Here is a 19,788-nt window from a genome sequence, read left to right on the forward strand (position 1 = left end):
TGCATTGGAGACACTAAGGAACAGAAGATGGAGTCCACCCAGGAGTGAATGAAGTCCAACTCCTGGAGGTGCAGTGAAGACACCAATGAATAGACTATGGAGTCCATCACAGGAGTGAACAAAGTCCAACTCCTGGAGGCGCGATGAAGACACCAATGAATAGACTATGGAGACCATCACAGGAGTGAACGGAGTCCAACTTCTGGAGGCGGGGGAAGATACCAATGAACAGACTACGGAGTCCATCGCAGGAGTGAAGGAAGTCCAACTCCTCGAGGCGAGGGGAAGACACCAATGAACAGACTATGGAGTCCATCACAGGAGTGAACGAAATCCAACTCCTCGAGGGGCGGGGAAGACTCCAATTAACAGAGTATGGAGTCCATCACAGGAGTGAACGAAGTCCAACTCCTGGAGGCGCGGTGAAGACACCAATGAATAGACTATGGAGTCCACCCAGGAGTGAACGAAGTCCGTCTCCTGGAGGTGCATTGGAGACACTAAGGAACAGAAGATGGAGTCCACCCAGGAGTGAATGAAGTCCAACTCCTGGAGGTGCAGTGAAGACACCAATGAATAGACTATGGAGTCCATCACAGGAGTGAACAAAGTCCAACTCCTGGAGGCGCGATGAAGACACCAATGAATAGACTATGGAGACCATCACAGGAGTGAACGGAGTCCAACTCCTGGAGGCGCGGTGAAGACACCAATGAATAGACAATGGAGTCCATTCAGGAGTGAACGGAGTCCAACTCCTGGAGGCACAGTGAAGACACCAATGAACAGACAACGGAGTCTATCACAGGAGTGAACGAAGTCCAACTCCCGGAGACGTGGTGAAAACACCAATGAATAGACTATGGAGTCCATCACAGGAGTGAACGAAATCCAACTTCTCGATGGGCGGGGAAGACACCAATGAACAGACTATGGAGAACATCACAGGAGTGAAAGAAGTCCAACTACGGGAGGCGCGGTGAAGGCACCAATGAACAGACTACGGAGTCCATCACAGGAGTGAACGAAGTCCAACTCCCCGTGACGCGGTGAAGATGCCAATGAATAGACTATGGAGTCCACCCAGGAGTGAACGAAGTCCAACTCCTGGAAGCGCCGTGAAGACACCAATAAATAGACTATGGAGTCCATCACAGGAGTGAAAGAAGTCCAACTCCTGGAGGCGCGGTGAAGGCACCAATGAACAGACTACGGAGTCCATCACAGGAGTGAACGAAGTCCAACTCCCCGTGATGCAGTGAAGATGCCAATGAATAGACTATGGAGTCCATCACAGGAGTTGACGAAGTCCAACTCCTGGAGGCGCGGTGGAGACACCAATGAACAGACTACGGAGTCCATCCTGGAGCTGCAGCACAACTGCCAATATATAACCGGCCATTCTATCACCCAAGAAAGACCATTCAGTTGCACAAGGAAGAAACTTAACGGAATAGGTGTTATAACTTCAGCCGTGTGATACAGGGGGCTAGAGCTTCCATGAGGGAGGTTAGGAGAAAGCAGAAGAGAGGGTCCATTAAGGGAGTAGCAAGGTTTGCATTTTGGTTCGGAAGAAGGGGGGAGAGTTGGCTATGGTTTAAGGAAGGATGTAAGAGCAGTGAATGCCTACAGGGGTTCTGGCGTTGCCTCGTCCTCTATCCAGCCCTAACAGGCCCACCAAAAGTGCATGCCATAGAAACACACCGTTTTCCACTCCAACCTTCATCTGATTAGCTGGCTTGGACACTTGAAGGACACATTAACAAGTATAAAGAATGCCAACTTAGGTAAGTAATTAGAAGTAGTGAGCCCAATCATATGAGTCAGGAGATTGGAAGAGCCTGGTTGTGTGGGGAAAGGAGCCAAAGGGCTGGAGGTAGAACCAAGAACCATATACACAAGTCAAGGAATGTTGGCCATGGGTAGGGATACATGAATTATGGGATTCTGCTGCTGTGGAGTTCTCCACATAATTATGGATTTGTGAGTTTTGCCACATAATTCATCATCTGCTGCATAGTTTGCAGATTTAACAAAAGGACGTTTCTTACTCAAACAGATCAACAGTACTTAAATGGAGACATCTGCTGCCATGCAGTGAGATGTCCCTCACAAAGGCTGACTTGTCACCTTTCCGCTACTTATTGTTGTATTTGGGGGTTAAACCGGCACTAATGAAGTGAAGCTTTACCCAGACAGCATTAACGTGTCAAAATAAAAGGAAATTTGATATATTGGTACTGACTGTGTGTGTGGATGATTCTCTCACCAGTTCTGCCACCTAATAGGCAAATTTCATTTTGTGTATGATGTCATCAGTGATTTCACCACTTGTGAGCAGGAATCCCTCATGATGTCAAGAAGATGCAGGTGATGCCACAAGTGCAACCAATGACAACACTGATGAAATCAATCACGTCGTTTCTGGAGTTTCTGAAATATAAATTGTGAGGGTGTTAGGGGGAATTGAGGATAAGCGGGGTCCTTAATTTGATCACTTTCAGATTTTTGAAGTATTTCTTTGTGGGTAGATGCTAAAAAGTGACATTTGTGGTGCTTTTGTTTCAAGAACCGTTGCTGTTTCTCGGTGGAAAGCACAGTCCTTCTTCAAAAGCATACTTCAGACCACAGGACGATCCTGATAATGATGACAATGTTCAAAATGGAGACCATCAAGAGTAAGACAAAAGGAAAGATATATGTGGAGAAACAGTTTACTAGATAAAAGCTGAAGAATATTTAAAGTCTATGAGAATTTAACATTGATATTTGGGAGCCTGATGAAGATTGCAATACGGTCATCTATTGCAATTTGATTTTATTCACTCCCAGGGTAAAAAGTGAAAAAATAATACATCAGAAATAAAGAAAATCGAGAAGGAACTTCAGCTGGCACAGCCAAAACCCATCAGAATAAAGTGATATATGAACTATTAAAGAGAGAGAATACATTTTTTTTAAAGAAGTTAAACAATGGGGCAAAGGCAAAATAAATCAGATAGGAATCAGAATGTTATCAACATGTTTGAAGACAAACAAGAACAAGAAAACAAAGAAGCTTCCAAAGTCATATCTATACTCAAAAGATTGTTTCAAAAGTAACAGAACAATACGTTTGAAAAAACCCATAAAATAATTAAAAACATTGAAATACTATTGAAATGAGGTTTTTAAATCATTAACAAAATGCATGAATGCAAAAAGAAAGAGGGAAGGAGGGGCATCGCAAAGCAGTGAGTGACTTGCGCCTGCACCAGAGCGGCTGATATTAGAGACCTTCAAAAATATTCAACATTAGTCATTTCCCATTTGCTGACTGAACTCAGGTGTCCATTCCACAAGGGGCAGGACTTAGATTTGGGGTGTCAAACCTTAATCAGTATAATATTGAAGTCAAGTGCACCACCGGCGTGCTGCAGAACACGCCACCCCATTCGGTGTATTTAACTCTTGGGGTCAACTTTCGGATTTAACACATGAATTAGTTGGAGCGATAGAAATTAAAACTTCATGAACACTGACTGGGTTTCTCTTTTCAGTGGGTGCATGAAATGTTTCTGATGGAGTTACTTTGGAGCTTCTATGCAGAGCATGACAGAAAACCCTCAGCACTAAATTCAATAACATACCGAAGAGACTCTACTAGCAATCCATGTTTAATGCTATTTCAATACTGTATCCAGTGACGTTCAAGTAACAAGGGGGACGCAGGGGGGATAACCCTCAACACCTCAGAGTACCCGGACACCTCAACTGGGAGGGATCGCAGTAGAAGCGGCTTTCTGTGCTGAGAGCGCAGCAGCCGCAGCACCATGGACAGGCCAAGCCAGGCAGGAGCGGCGCGCCAACTAGAACACCACAGACAAATACAGGGGTGGAAAAACCTTCTACCAAATATGGAGACAAAGACTAACGATGAGGGAAATTATAAATGTCACCGCTGAAGTTGGGCATTGTTGGCAAGCTTGGCACTTTGATTGGGATATGTAGCTTGCCAGGTTTCGAAGATTCATCAAACCCCATTAACGGAAGAAGTTTCCCCAAAAAATGTATCTTTATTAGAGAATTTTCTTGCCAAAAGTCTTGTTAAAAGTGCTTTTTCTGTTGGGTTTCTCCTGCAATCCTACTTTTATGACTGGTTTCTCTTATTATATGTTTTTTATTAATCAAGCTTTGTGTAGGTCATGGACACTGCTATTTTTCTAATAAAGTTCACAAAGTTGTGGAAAAAATACCATTGCAATGTTGCACATCTCTAAATAAAAAGGGGAAATTGGAATTCAGCTACACTAATTGCTAGAAATGTGGACACGGTCATTAAGGTAAATGAGGGAAAAGTATTGAAAACAATTAAAGTAAGAATGAAAAACAATGAAAGTCCCCACGTTCGTTATATGGCAAAACAAACAAAGTGAACAGATATTTTACTGAACCTTTTATTTCTATCTGACTGCATTCTTTTACAGGGCCCAATAGTTTTCTTTTAAAACATGTCCGACTTTAATTACTACATTTGTATGATTTTCCAATCAATGTAGGCAGAGTTGAAAGGAACCAGTGAGATCTGAGAAGAACCAAGGGGCATATTATCAAGAAACGGCGTTAAAATTATCGGCGCTTTAGCAGCAGAAAACTGCCGCTAAAGCGGCGATAATGGTCTTGATAATATGCCCGTGAGAATTCCCATAGAAGCCCAGGTTCTGATGTCAACATGGGCTTCAATTGGAATTCCATAGATCATATTATCAAGCCCATTATCGCCGCTTTAGCGGCAGTTTTCTGCCGCTAAAGCGGCGATAATTTTAACGCCTGGCTTGATAATATGTCCCCAAGTGTTGTGTCCATAGGGACCAGGACTTTTTTTTATTGAAAAGTTAGTTACAACTTGTTAGAAAAAGTCAGAGAGGTGCAGCTTGATGAGTAGGAAAGTGTAGGCTCGGGTCCCTTGCATTCATCTTTTGAAGCTCATCATCGGCACACTTTCCAAAAATGTGGAACTGAAAGTGGTTTTAGCACAACAAACATGACATCTAATGATCACTCAATCCCCTTTATTCATGAAGGAAACCTATGGACCAATCCTGAGTTGCTAGAATTACTCCATAATAAACTGTCTTAACCTTTAAGGAAAAGGTGTTCACTCCATGGGTTACCTGCTAGTGTGACATGAGTGAAGAAGCTTTGACGCATTGCAAATGTGGGTGAAAACAAAAGGAACTCAGTAAATTATACAAGCCTGAAATTATTCTAAAGAAACGAAGCAACAACAAACTTTCAAAGTTTAAGCACTAATGTGTTAAAGATCTATTCCAGCAGTATAAAAGAAACATTAAATATATCCTTGAGCCTTTACCGAACTTTGCATAAAAAATCAATCAAGAAATAAAGGGGCATATCAGCAACAACCGGCGATAATTATCGCTAAGCGCACTTAGCGCTAGGATCATTATCACCGGGTAACGTGGAATTTTATCGCTGAGATAGCGTGCTATTACCAACGCTTATCTCAAAAGCGATAAAAATCCTAGCGCTAACAGGCTAATGTGAGGTTATCGCTGGAAACCCAGCGATAATCTCATGAAGTGTGATGTTAGCTTGTTGATAGGGCCTCACATACTTAGCCATGATATCCACCTTCCATAGGATATCATGGCTAAGTCAGTTTCAAAGCAGGCGTAAGGAAAGTAGCGATAACAGAGGTTATCGCTACTTTTCTTGTCGCTATGCTGCTTTGCGTGAGGCTTGATAATAGGACATTTCTCCCGTTATCCTGGGGAGGAACGCCCACTTTGCATCTCATTAGAGATGCAAAGATGGACGTTAGGAATTCAGGCACTAAGGCAAGGTTTCACGCGATAGCGTGACCTTGCTAATATAGCGATAAAATTATTGCCGCTTTTCGGCCGAATACGGCTGCAAAAGCAGCGATAATTGTATACCGCCGCCTTGTAGATGTGCGCCAAAGTCTTTATTCGGCCTAATTTGACCATAAAAGCACATAAAGCAATAAAACATCCACAAATCATCCCGTACCTTAATTAAACTCGCGGATACATCTAAATTAAAATACAACACATTTTTAAGGTGCAACCTCTGAATAGATAAAAATGCATTGCTAAAAATACATACATACAGCAAAAAAAAATCTTTAAAACCTAACAAACAAAAACCTCCATGTAAGGGTCCGCTATGTAAGGCGGGAATAACAGGAGCCATCTTAAACCTATTAATCGAATCAAATTTTAACCAATTTACACAAACAATACATTTATAAAATAGCTCACTGTCGCGGTTAATTTCTCAAGTTAGCAAAATACACCCCAGCCAAAAACCGGGAGGAAAAGCAACACGTTTTTGACGAATCTAGAAGTTGCAAGTAAAGTAAGGCGGGTCTCGCTTGATAAAAATCCAGATGAGCAAAAAGGGGGCCAATGCACTTTCGCCTTAAGGCTGACCAGTGAGGGCAAATAAAAACAACGTGCGAAGTGTCTAGTGAAGAAGTCATGTCACTTGTGCAAAAAGGACAGTCTAATGTCTTATGCCACCCCATCAGCAGCTGTGGAAACAGGTTTAAACGGAAGCAAGTTATCAGTCTTCCATGATGGGAAGTCATGCCCAAAGTTGAATACATTTCCATTTTATTCATGGGTTTCGCCATCATAAAGTTTATCTAAAAGCCTCTTTCGCCCAACCTATGTCCGATTTACTAACCAGCTCTGGGGTAGTAAACAACTGAAAAAGTAACTTTTAAAAATATTCTAAACCTTGTTTCAACAATTAAAATGTTCCAGTTAGCACATTTCAGAAAATCCTAACCATCTTTCAATTGAGTCTTATTTTTCTACATACCAATGGAAAAACAATGATACATTTGTATCTGACAATTACATTAAAAAAAATTATATTTAAAATATTTTTCATATTTAAAAATATAATTAAACTGCAATTTGTACAAGGCTTTGTATTACTACCATATGACCTCTAGTGTACTACAAAAAGCTTGTAACTAACCGATACCAGGGCACCTCTTCTATTTTTTTCTGTGCATAGATCTCCTTTCCGACTGCCAATAGGAACTAATTTCAAATTAAATAAAATTAACTTATTTTAACTTTGAAAACAATTGAATTTAATTTATTTAATCTTAAAAAATCATGGCTAAATACAAAATAAATATTGATTTATTAGAAAATATGACAGCCCTTCTTCAAAGTTAAAAATGAATGTAACCTATTTTTTTATTAATTCTGTACATGGCTTTTAATTTTTGCTACAAAATAATAAATATAAATGCCATGCTTTATGTACATTTCAAGAAAATAATTTGAATTTAATTTAATATATTCAAAATTATTACATATTTAATTCAAAATGAAGTTAATCTTACTGTAGCTATTTTGTATATAAAAAACAGAGCAGTCTGATTGTCCGAGGGGTCTCTTTTATTCCCATCGGCCATCTCGGTCCTGTCAGACCGGTCCTGATAACCTGAAACATCGCCCCTCGTGCTTACCAGCGGGAATACACCCAGAGTACCGAAGGACTGAAAAACATTTTTTTTAGAACAACGCCCTGCGCCCAATTCCGGGCCAATCACTGCTGTGAGTGACGGGGTTGGGAGTCCACTGGGGGTTGGTCATTCCAAGCACTGCCACCAACCGCACGTGGCATACAGTCAAAGGCCACATACCGCAGAGAGTCGGTGCAGGGCCTGGCCAAGGGCCAGGGGTAGAGGCCAATCCCCCGCCATGCACGGTCAATGTGCGTGTGCGGCGGGGTTGGCCACCTGCAGGGGTTTGGATGTTGGACAGGGCTGGGATATTTAGGAATGGTAATATGATCTGATTCTACATTAAAAGAAAACAGAAATTCACTGACAAAAAAACAAAAGTTACAGTGACTCTATAGTTTGGCACTGTAGTGATATCTAACTTACTATTACAAAAAGCCCTAGTAATTTATTGAAAAAACCAGAGGCTAAAGTGGCGTTATAGTTAAGCCTTGAAATGATATCAAAAGTATTGCTTTAAAACAAAAAAACGCTGAAATTCTCCAGCTAAAAGTTTACTGAGATAACTATAACTTTGCGTTCCCGCCAAGCACTGCCTATGACCTCACCAACCTTTCATCTAGGAATGTGTCAGAATCCATGGGTGCTGTGTAGGAAAACCCAAGGCGGACCCCAAGGACCCCAAGAACTTCTGGCCCATCTCCCAGCTCCCGTTCCTGGCGAAGGTCATCGAGAAGACCGTCAACAAACAACTGACCCGCTACCTCGAGGAGAGCAGCATCCTGGACCCGTCCCAGTCCGGGTTCCGCAGCAACCATAGCACCGAAACCGACCTCATTGCCGCCACCGATGACATCAGGACCCTGCTAGACAACGCAGAAACAACGGCCCTCATCCTCCTGGACCTGTCAGCCACCTTCGACACGGTCTGCCACCGCACACTACGAACACGCCTACACGACGCCGGGCTCCAAGAGAAGGCCTTGACTGGACCACATCCCTCCTCTCCGGCAGAACACAGATCGTCCGCCTCACCCCCTTCTGCTCCAATGCCACCGAGATCATCTGTGGCGTACCCCAGGGCTCATCCCTCAGCCCAACGCTGTTCAACATCTACATGGCACCTCACGCCCACGTCGCCCGACAGCATGACCTCAATATCATCTCCTACGCCGATGAAACCCAGCTGATCCTATCCCTCATCAAACACCCTCACACCGCCAAAACCAACCTCCATGAAGGAATGAAGGCCGTCACCGAATGGAAGAGGATCAGCCGACTGAAGCTGAACTCGGACAAGACGGAGGTCCTCATCCTCGGTTCCACCCCTTCGGCCTGGGACGAGTCCTGGTGGCCGACTACACTGGGAACAGCTCCAACACCCACTGACCACGCACGCAACCTAGGGGTCATCCTCGACTCCACCCTCTCCATGACTAAGCAGGTCAACGCCGTCTCCTCTTCCTGATTCAACACCCTCTGCATGCTCCGCAGGATCTACAAGTGGATCCCCACCGAAACGAGAAGAACGGTCACCCAGGCCCTCGTCAGCAGCAGGTTGGACTACGGAAACGCCCTGTATGCAGGAACCTCGGCCAAACTCCTGAGACGGCTGCAACGCATCCAGAATGCCTCTGCATGTCTGATCCTCGACATCCCCCGCCGCAGCCATATCACACCCCACCTGAGAGACCTGCAGTGGCTCCCCGTCAACAAGAGGATAACCTTCAAGCTCCTCACCCACGCACACAAGGCACTCCACAACACCGGACGAGCATACCTCAACAGACGACTCAGCTTCTACACCCCCACCCTCCAGCTCCGCTCCACCGACCTCGCCCTCGCCGCAGTCCCCTGCATCAAAAGAACGACTGCCGGCGGCAGATCTTTCTCCCACCTTGCCGCCAAGACCTGGAACACCCTCCCCACCCACCTACGGCAGACCCAAGACCTACTGACCTTCAGAAGATTCCTCAAGACCTGGCTCTTCCAGCAGTAGCAGCACCACCACCCCCCCCCCCCTCCCCAGAGCCTTGAGACCCTCACAGGTAAGAAGTGCGCTTTACAAGTGATATGATTGATTGATTGATTGATTGATTGAATGTCCCTTTCACGCAGAGTGATGAGTGAAAGGGGGCTATATTTTCAAGGCCATGAAAAGCCGCGCAGGGTGACTTTACACAGCCTTGTAAATATGGACAGGCACACCGCGTCGCCGGGGCGTCAAAAAAAGTGACGCACCTGCGGCGCAATAGATTTGCAAATAAGCCCCGCATTACCCTCCATGGATGGGGCGTCCCACGGGTGTTGCTGTGGCGGTTCCCACACAACATACAAGGAACCTGACACATTACCATATTTTGGTTTTGTAAACCTGGGAATGCGTCAGATTCCTACGCGTAAAGGGGGGCAACGAGGAGAAATACCTTTTTTTTTAGTATTATATAACCTGAGAAATCGGGTATCAGAGCGCGTCACCTGAGCAGCAGATGCGTTAGAGATGGACACATTCATTCTTGATAGGCACGGGGAGATTAAGTGATTTGCCCGGAATCACAGGATGTTGAGCTTCGTTGCTGAGACTCGTTGCGAGACTCGAACCCGGTTCCCCAGCTTCGATGGAGGTCGACCACTCTCGCCGTAAGGCTACATCCATTCCCCACCTTTATTTTTTCCTCATTGTTCCTCTTCCTCTGTGTGCGTAGAAAACACCTGTTGTGGTTGTTTTTGCGCAGGAAGGTCTCCCTTCCGGCACACAAACATTCACCCCCTACAGCGTAGACACCCTTGCCCCGTGGCGCAAGGGGGCCTGCGTTGGCGCAAGGTTGCCTATTGTGCACCAGCGCAGGGGGAAGGACCGGAATGCATCGTATCCACAAGATTCCGGCCCTTTTCTTTTGACACAGGGCAGCTCAGCAGGTGTGTGCCAATATTGTACATGAGGCCCTCGGTGCGTCAGCCTGTCCTGCCCACGCCCCCACTGAGACAGGGCAAGACTTGCGGTTCCACCCAGAAGGCCCCGACGGGCATGAGCCCCCAGCTTCCAGGACACTCCTATGAGTGATGGGAGTCCCATGGGCCCCTCACCACAGTCTGGGCGGGGAGGGGGAGGGGGGCGGCACCAACAGTGTACATTACAACTATCGCCTCCCCAAAGCCTGGACGCTGGCAGCACCCCTCACCCTGAACGGTTCTACCCAGTTAACTAATGCCAACATTGCGTTATCTGAAAGCAGCCATCACCAGCAGCCGAGGCCACGGAAGGAATGGGCACCAGAGGGTGGTACCCGATGAAGGCGGGAGCAGACAGGTCCTGGTGGGCCTGGGCCAGACCTGTCAGTGATTGTCTGAGGAGCCCCTCGCCAGCCGCCTGGCCTCCTGACAGCCAACACCTGAGCTCGGCGTCTCTCCCACCTTTCCCGTGGGAACCGGAGGCCACGCGGATCCCCCCGGCCCGAGCTGGGCCGCTGCCAGCGCCTTAAAGCCTTAGCCCCTCTGATTACAGTGTCAGGATGTCGTCTCATTGAGGTCCGATTAGAGCCTTTCTGTGGGGTTGGAAGATTTAAAAACCATGCTTCACGCCACCCTTTGTGGGTCCCTGCGCTCCGAGGCCCCGGAGCTGCCAGCTCTCGTTTAGGCCTCTCTTTCATCACGCCAAGGGCTTAAATTAAGAAGCTGAGAAAATATTGTGCCTCTAATAAGGGCGGCTGGCTGTCAGCAGAAGAGGGGGCTCTCTCTGACTTCGACGTTTCACAAAGTTATCAAATGTTCGAACCAGGGTTATGTGAAAAGATCCTGCCTCGAAGGGCTGCTGGCTGTCAGGAGGGAGGGGGCTCCCTCTGACTTCGAAGTTTCACAAAGTTATACACTCTTTCAATCAGGGACTGGATATATGAAAAGATCCTGCCTCGAAGGGCTGCTGGCTGTCTGCTGAAGAGGGGGTGAGGAGGGGAGGGGTGGGGGCGGGGGGGGGGGGGGTGCACTCCCTCTGACTTCGAAGTTCACAAAGTTATATACTCTTTAGGGATATATGAAAAGATCCTGCCTCTAAGGGCTGCTGGCTGTCAGCAGAAGAGGGGTGGGGGGAGGGGGGGGGGGTCTCCCTCTGACTTCAAAGTGTCACAAAGTTAGACACTGTTTCAACCAGCGATATGTCGCGATACCTGGCCCTGTTTTGAAGATCCTTTTTGCTAACATCAGCCAGTCCCACTGCCATGGGCTTATTTAAATTCGGACATATGAAGTTGGCAGTGGCCTTATACCCAGAGTGGTGAACAAGAAGCGAGCTTGTGTTTCGGCGTTGGCGTCGAGGTGTGAAGGGAGGACAGGCCAGGGCTAGGCAGGCAAGGGGCAACGATTTGCAGGCAGGTGAGGGGAGAGAGGCTGAGATGCCTCACAGCACAGATATTCAAGTTGCCTTTAGTTGCTGATATGGAAGGAAGGTGCTGATAGGGAGGGACGATAGGTCTAAGGTGAGCTTGTGTCCGCTTATGAAAACAGGAGGAAGGGGCAGGTAGGGAAGATAGGTCACGGAGGGTGGGTGAAACACTTTACAGGAAGTGAGCTTCTTTCTGCTTGTGAATGTGGGCACTAAGGGTTTGTCAGTGTTGGACTTGGCCATTTTTGCAGGGTTATCCTCAAACCTTTTCCTGACCTGTTGTTGTTGGCTTTAGGACTCTGTGCACTTTACCACTGCTAATCAGTGCCAAAGTGCATATGCTCTCTGTGTAAATTGTGAACAGGATTGGTTATGCATGATTGGCACATTCGATTTACTAGTAAGTCCCCAGTAATGTGCACTGAGAGTGCCAGGGTCTGTAAATCAAATGCTACTAGTGGGCCGGCAGCACTGATTTTGCCACCCACATGAGTAGCTCTGAAATGGTAACTAAGGCCTGCCACTGCAGAGGCTGTGGGCAGTCTGGCACTGCCATGTCGACTTGGCAAGTGCACCCACCTGCCAGGCCCTAACCTTCCTTTTTAGGTCGAGCCTAGCGCAGTGCCTCTTGGCATCACTCCAGACTTTCAGAAAACTTGTGCGTGTGGCTTTAGATTTTCCACACATTGTATTAGCCTTTGCGTGTGGCTTTCAAAAATGAAAGCACGCAATTGGCCAAAGGCGGGTGCATGCCCCACCTTTTTCAGTAAATGTTTAATCCCACGGCCTCCAGCTTGCGGGAGCGAGCAGCAGCGTGCAGGGTGCCATCTGTTGTGGATCAGGTTTCCTATTAGCGCGGTCGCTTTCACTTTCGCGGGCAGCGGTGGGCACGATGGCAGCTGCATTCCTTACATTCCTTGCAGCATACCTGCGCACCACTCACGGGCTTGTTTGTCCGTGTCTTTCAACGTTTCTGCTTGTGCTTGCTCGTTCATATATACGGACACTTACGGCGTCCTAGATTTGCCTGATCATGGTGCACTTATTAAGGTATACCCCACCCTGACAGTACATCATAAAAAGACTGGAAATACAAAAACGAGTTTACAAAAGCATCGGGGAGGATTTGTCAGTGTTCCATGAAAACAGCCCTTGCTATTGCACAGGACACTATTGAAATGAAAAGGCTATCCTCCTGGTAGAAATGACCGGCGGGGGCAGCACTGCGAGGAGCTTTATTGTGCAGTTCCACTGTGTGCTGTGAACTCCTCCTGACATCCTGCTGGTGCAGTGCTAGCTCTGACGAGGCTGGCGCTACTGATTTGTGTACAGTGGAGTGTCGTCCTCAGCCCCCTCCTCCCCGCCATCTTGCTTCAGACGTCACAGAGCCGCTTCCCTGCCAGTTCCCTGCTTCTCCAGTATCCCGGCAGCCCAGCGCCGGACTGTCAGCGGCGCAGGACAAAGAGCTCGTGCCCAGCATCAGTCGCAGCACCCACAGCGGCCAGGAGTCACGGCCGTCGCGAGCAGCTTCGTTGTGCCCCCTCCTTCCACTGTGCGCCAACTGTTTTGTTTGCTTTGTTATTGTGTGCCTACGGAAGCCTCTACGCCTTTACACTAAATTCAAACGTTGTTCCTTACGCTCCACTCAGACTCCCTTGACCCTCACTGCTCTGGTAACTCTGCCATTCTAATTAGTACCGCCCTGGTCACCTGAGTCCCCGCTGACCACTTCCGTGCAACCAAGGTCATCACTCTCTCTTCCTTATGCTCAGCAAACCCATGGTCACTCTGTTCCTTCTATACACTCCAGGCCACTGCGCCCCTTGTAGGGCACAGCCTTTGTCACTTAACCCCTTGCTGTATAGAAAAGTCGCTGGCCATTCTTGCACAACACACATCTGGTCACTTGCGCTGGTGTCTTGCAGCACACCCCTCGATACATCCCTCCTGTAAGGTACACCCACGGCCAATGTCCTTCTGTACAGAACCGCACTGGACGCCTCACCCTTTCAGCAGCACTGCCGTGATCACTATTCCCCCTGTAGTACAGCACAGCCATGGCCACTCACTTAACACCACAACCAGAGTCGGATCTTCTATTCTCGCATGCCGCAGACATGGTCATTGTGCCTCTCCTTTATAGCACTGCTTAGATCTCTCTGCCTCATGCACAGCCCTGCTCACTGTGTCCCCTTCTCTATAAATAGAGCCCTCAACCATCAGCCCCTTTTACAGGGCACTGGACAATCTTCCTTCTTGTATCGAGCAGGCCAGTCCCCCGTACAGCACGTTTGTTCTCTTTGCCCCCCCTAACTATACAGCACAACTCTAGTCACAATGTCCCTTCTCCCAGGCTTTTGCAATGGCCAAAACACTTTAGTGACCATTCTGTCCATCTTCTGTACCCCACAAGCAGCCCTGGTCAGCGTGACCCAGAGACAAGACCTATTGGCTATGCCAATGCTTGTTCTTACATGTTAGTCACCCCTAAGGTAGGCCCAAGGTGCCCCTGCAGTGTCTGTGAAAGGTAGGACATGCCCTGGTGTGGGTGGCATGCCCTGATAATGAAATACTGCTAATTTCGTTTTATACTATTGCAAGGCTACCTGTTCCCATAGGATATAATTGGGAGTCTGCTTATAACATCTTATAAACATAACTACCCCTGGGCACAAGGTAGGAAAATAAAGTTTAGTATGCCGGAACTCAGAATGTTAAAATGCATCTTTTAGTGAGGGTGATTTTTACATTCTGTGTTTGAAAATACAACTTTTATAAAGTAGGTATTTTCTTGCTGAGCCATCCAGTGTGCCTCTGCTAGGATGTGTATTGACTCTCTGGCTTTGGAGTGACAGGGGCTGGGGAGGAGCAGTGGCTCCAGAAAGTCTGGATGAGTCAGGGCTGGGCTGAATAGACATGGGTTGTATTTAGAGTAGGGGGAGAAGATTTCCTTTCACCTAAATGGGCCTGGTCTGCCTTTCACAAGGCTGTCTCCACCTCCTGTCAGGAAGCTGCACCAGAGAGGACATAACTGGGTTTGACTGAGCACAGGGATTCTCTGCCACCAGAGAACAAAGGATTTTGCTGTATAAATATTAGGTCCCAGTCCCCAGAACTTTAAATCATTCCTGGAATTAAAGCGGAACCTTTGCCAAGGAGAAGAGCTGGAGAGACTGAGGAGAAGTATTGCCCCTTAGCTGTGTGCTGTGTGGGATTGGCCTGCAGTTGCTGTTTCTGCTCGGGAAAGGAGAAGGACTTTGCTGTGTGCTGTGTCCCCTGCTTAAAGGAGATCTACAAGGGCCTGTGTGTGGTGGCCTCCTGTTCTGAAGTCTCATTGACAGATAGACTTCACCCCCAGCTCCCCTGAACTCTGCTGCTGTGAGTTCTGACCTGCCAGGAGGTGCCTGTGCCAGTTTTGGGCCTCTGGAGGTTGTTGTTGCTGTTTAGGAGCTGGAAAAAAAAAGAACTGCAGAAACCGATGCATCGCTTTTCTTGCGGCTGTTTTTCCGACTCATCTCCACGGCGCTAGAAGAATTTCCACGCATCGCTGTGCCACTGCGAAACCCAACACAGCACCTGTCGCTGCTGCAAGAGTCGAATCATCGAGGGATCACGGCTGAAGAAAACCGACGCAGCGCCGCTCCAAGACGCCTCATCGACCGCCGACGCATCCCGGATTTCCACGCATAGTACCTGTGAGACAAGTCTTCTTGACGCATCATCTACGGACCAGAATCGTCACTGCCCCCTACAGACTAGATTCGACACATCACTTCTCCTGCGTGCAAAGAATTGTTGCATCGCCTCCCCAAGGTCTCAGGAACTGACGCATTGCTTTGTGTTTCCGACGCTTCCCAACTCTGTAGCTGTTTGGCCTTGTGAATTTTGACGCAACTACAGGTACTTTGTGTAAAAGTCACGCATCCATAGTTTTCTATGGTACAAGTTCTTGAAACCGTTTGAAAGTCACATTTTTAACTGTGTATGTTGGCTTTTTAGTGTTTTGGTTTTGTTTAGGTTAGATAAAGATATTTTATTTTTTAAACTGGCGTGGTGTCCTTTTGTGGTGTTTTCACAGTGTTACTGTGTGTGTTGGTACAAATACTTCACACATTGCCTTTGGGATAAGCCTGTCTGCTCGTGCCAAGCTACCAAGGGGGTCAGCAGGGGTTATCTAAAGTGTGTATCCCCCTTACCCTGACTAGAAGCAAGGGTCCCTATTTGGACAAAGACCTACCTCTGCCAACTAGAGACCCCCATTTCTAACAGTCAGGATAGGATGGGGGAGGGTGGGTGAAACAATTTAACAGGAAGTGCATTTGATTCTGACTGGGCCTATAGGAGGAAGAGGCTGGGAGGGTGGAATGGCTGCGGGAGCATTCGAAGCATGTTAAACTTAAAGTTGTTAGTGTTTTAAGTAAGGAATCCTAGATATTATATGGATATCTTAAGATTCCTAAATACCATGCATATGGGCCACTGTGACATAACTCAAATCTGCCAAGAACCTTGCAGGAACATAAGTCTTAACCATGGGTAATATCTAATTTATGTATCAGTTAGGTATAAAAAAAAAAACACTAAAATCATTCTGGAACAAACCACATTTTTAGGTGTATGCAGACCTGCAAAACTCTCAGTTCTTTTAATATGGGTCTGACTCCCGAGCATCTGATTAAAATATGCTCTTTATTACTCAAGAATTACTACTACCGAACAGCCATTTACTATCAAGCCTTTCTAGCCGTGGCAGAAGACCAAGCTTCAAAGTAGGCTGCGGACTGGTCTGCTTCCGTCGGAGGACATTAGCCAAGAAACAGTTAATCATTAGCCCTGGGATATCAGAAACAATTAAAGACAATCTAAGGTGTCAACATCACAGCTACGATCGCAGTATGGTCATAAGATTTAAGGCCAGGTTGCCCTGGATGTGTTCATCAGGAGGCCGCGCGGGTCCATAAGTTTGCCATTGGCTCGCTGATGACACCCTTATGGATGACGTCTCTTCCACAATAACCTTCGGGATCGGCGCTCCCAAGAGATCGGACACCACGCTGATGGCCATGGGCACCAACATGGATATTCAAGCAGACTTTGGGTTTGTAGCAATCCTGCTGGGACATCTACATTCGGCTCAGCATTGGAAAGAACCCTTCACCCCAAAACATCAGGGCCGTTGAGACAGTAATGAATGGATTAAAGAAATTCTCCACCCCCAAAACCTTGAAGGACATATAAATGCCTTCAAAAGGATACAAATATAGGAACGAGTTTGGGGACATTTTAATGTGATGCGGTTTATGAAAGCAAGAGGAGGATAGGTGTGTTTTTTCAGGATATTTTCAAAGGTGGGTAACAAACCAAGGCACATACTCTGTTTTGGAGACCTTGCTCTGAATGCGTGGTGTGTTGAGGTGTATGTTACAACAAGCTTGACTATCTACTGCGTAATACAAACAACTCACACTTGTTTTAATTCTATGCCTCACCCTGATTCCCAGCCTAGCCATACGCCCTACCCTAAAGCTTAGTCTTAAACCTAGCCCTCGAACTATCCCTAAATCGTAACCTTGTCCTAACCCAGCACTGATCCATACATCTTCCCCTCACCCAAAACCTAACCCTAAGCCTAACCGTTCACCTTACCCTTCGTCTAACTTCAATATTATCTCATTCCTAGTCATAGCCCTAACCCTCAGCCCAACCCTTCACCTTACCCTAACTCTAAGTGCAATATTAACATTACCCTGTTTCAACCCCAGCCCTAGACCAAACCCTACGCCTACACTACACCATATGCTAATTCAAAATCTAACCTCAATATTACCCCATTCCAAACCCCAGCCCTAGACTTCAACCGAATACTAAGCATAACCCTACACCTTACCCTGAGTACGACTTAAATGTTACCCCATTCCAAACCCCGGCCCTAGACCTTAACCTACCACTAAGTCTAAGCCTACACCTTACAAAATTCTAAATCTTCCCTTAACGTTATCCTGTTCAGCACCCTAGCTCTATACCTAGAGCCCAACTCTACATCCTACCCTGAGTCTAACTTCACAATTACCCCGTTCCTAATACTAACCCTAAACCTAACTCGAAGCCTAACCCTAAATCTTACCCTAATTTAAATCTTATCTTAAAAATATTCCGAACACTAGCCCTGGACTTAAATCTAACCCTATAACCTCACTCTAACTCTAAGCCCAATTTTAAAATTACCCAGTTCAGAACCCCAGGCCTAAACCTAACCCTAAGCTTAACCCTGCATATTATCCTAATTCTAAATCTAACCTTAACATTAAGTATTACGAACCTTAGACCTAGCCCTAACCCTATGCTGAACCCTACACCTTACCCTAACTCTAAGTCCAACCTTAACATTACCCAATTCTGAACCCTAGCCCCAGGCCTCACCCTAGCACTAAGTCTAACCCTTACCCTAACCCTACATCTAACTCCAAGTCTAACCTTACCATGACCCTATTTCTATTCCTATTCATGAACATAACACTCAGGACCTGATTATGAGTACAGTGGTCCTGAGACCACCGTACCATCGGTGGCGGTCCGACCACCACCTCCTTGGCAGTCAGACCGCACTATTATGAGGAGGGTGGTCAGACTGCCAGGATCTTGGATCCTGCAGAAGCAGCAGCGGGGAAAGCGCCCCTCCGTGGTGGCGGTGCCAATGCCGGCACCGCTGTGCTGATCGCGACCTGCCTTTCTGCCGACCTTTTCATGGTGAGGACCCCGCCAGAAAAAGGTCAGCAAACAGGCAGGCAAAGGGGCCCCAAACAGGACCCCAGGGACATTTTGCCCATTGGTGACTGTGCATGGGGGCACATGGTGTGCCCCCCCTCTGTTTGCACTGTCGTGCTTGCACTGTGTGCCATGCATGACATGGTGCATGGCACAGAGTGCACCTGATGTACATGTGGTGCTGCACTGCGTTGGCATCTGATTCAGGTTCTTTCTATGAGCCGAAGCATGCCGCCGCCTTGGCACCACTGACGCAACACCCCTAGCCTGGTGGTAAAGTAGTAATGCGGCAGTTGGGATGCTGCCAACTTAGCAGCATTCTCCTGACCGCCGGAACGTTGGTCCGGTGGTTGGACTGCCAAACTCATAATCAGAGCCTAAGCCTAAGAGCCTTATTACAAGTCTGACGGTCCACGCACTGCCAGACTCGCAGGGGTGGGACAGTGGCATTCATCTCACTGCTATATTATGACCAGGGCGTGCAGGCTATCCTGGGACCACCAGAACCGCCAAGGATCAGAGATCCCTGGTGGTGGCGCGGCGGTCTCGAGGCCGCAATATGCTTGGTGAGGCCTCTGCAGCCCCGCAAAGGATATTACGAGTTTCCTCACCGCCACACTTTTCATGGTGGTGTGACCTCAATGAAAAGTGTGGCGGTGAGGAAACAAATGGTGTCCTACTGGGACCCCTTGTGTCTCTGCACCATTGGGTGCATGCAGGGGGCACATATTGTGCGCCCCTGTGTGCATGCCCCCAGTACCTGCACGGCATGGACTGCAGCAGTCCATACCGTGCAGGTGCTGATTTTGACGTTCCCATTGCGGTGTCCATAAGCACCGCCGTGAGAACGCCAAAGAACAGCATGCCGGACAGGAGAAAACCCTAACCTAGCGGGTGGTTCAAACATGGGTTTGACGTTGCGGGAGCGGGCGGTCCTGCTCCCGCACCGCCAAACTCATAATAAGGCCATAACATAAATCTAGGTCCATCCCTTATACACACACTAAGCGTAGCCCTGGAATGAGCCCTGACCCTAAAGCCAGCTGTGGACCCCAATCCTAATGTGAAGCTCATTAGTGGGGATCTAGTGCTGAAAACGCAGTGAAATGTAGATGTAGTGGCGGCCTACGTAGTG

This window comes from Triturus cristatus, chromosome 11, assembly GCF_964204655.1.
Source record: "Triturus cristatus chromosome 11, aTriCri1.1, whole genome shotgun sequence".
Classification (NCBI taxonomy): domain Eukaryota; kingdom Metazoa; phylum Chordata; class Amphibia; order Caudata; family Salamandridae; genus Triturus; species Triturus cristatus.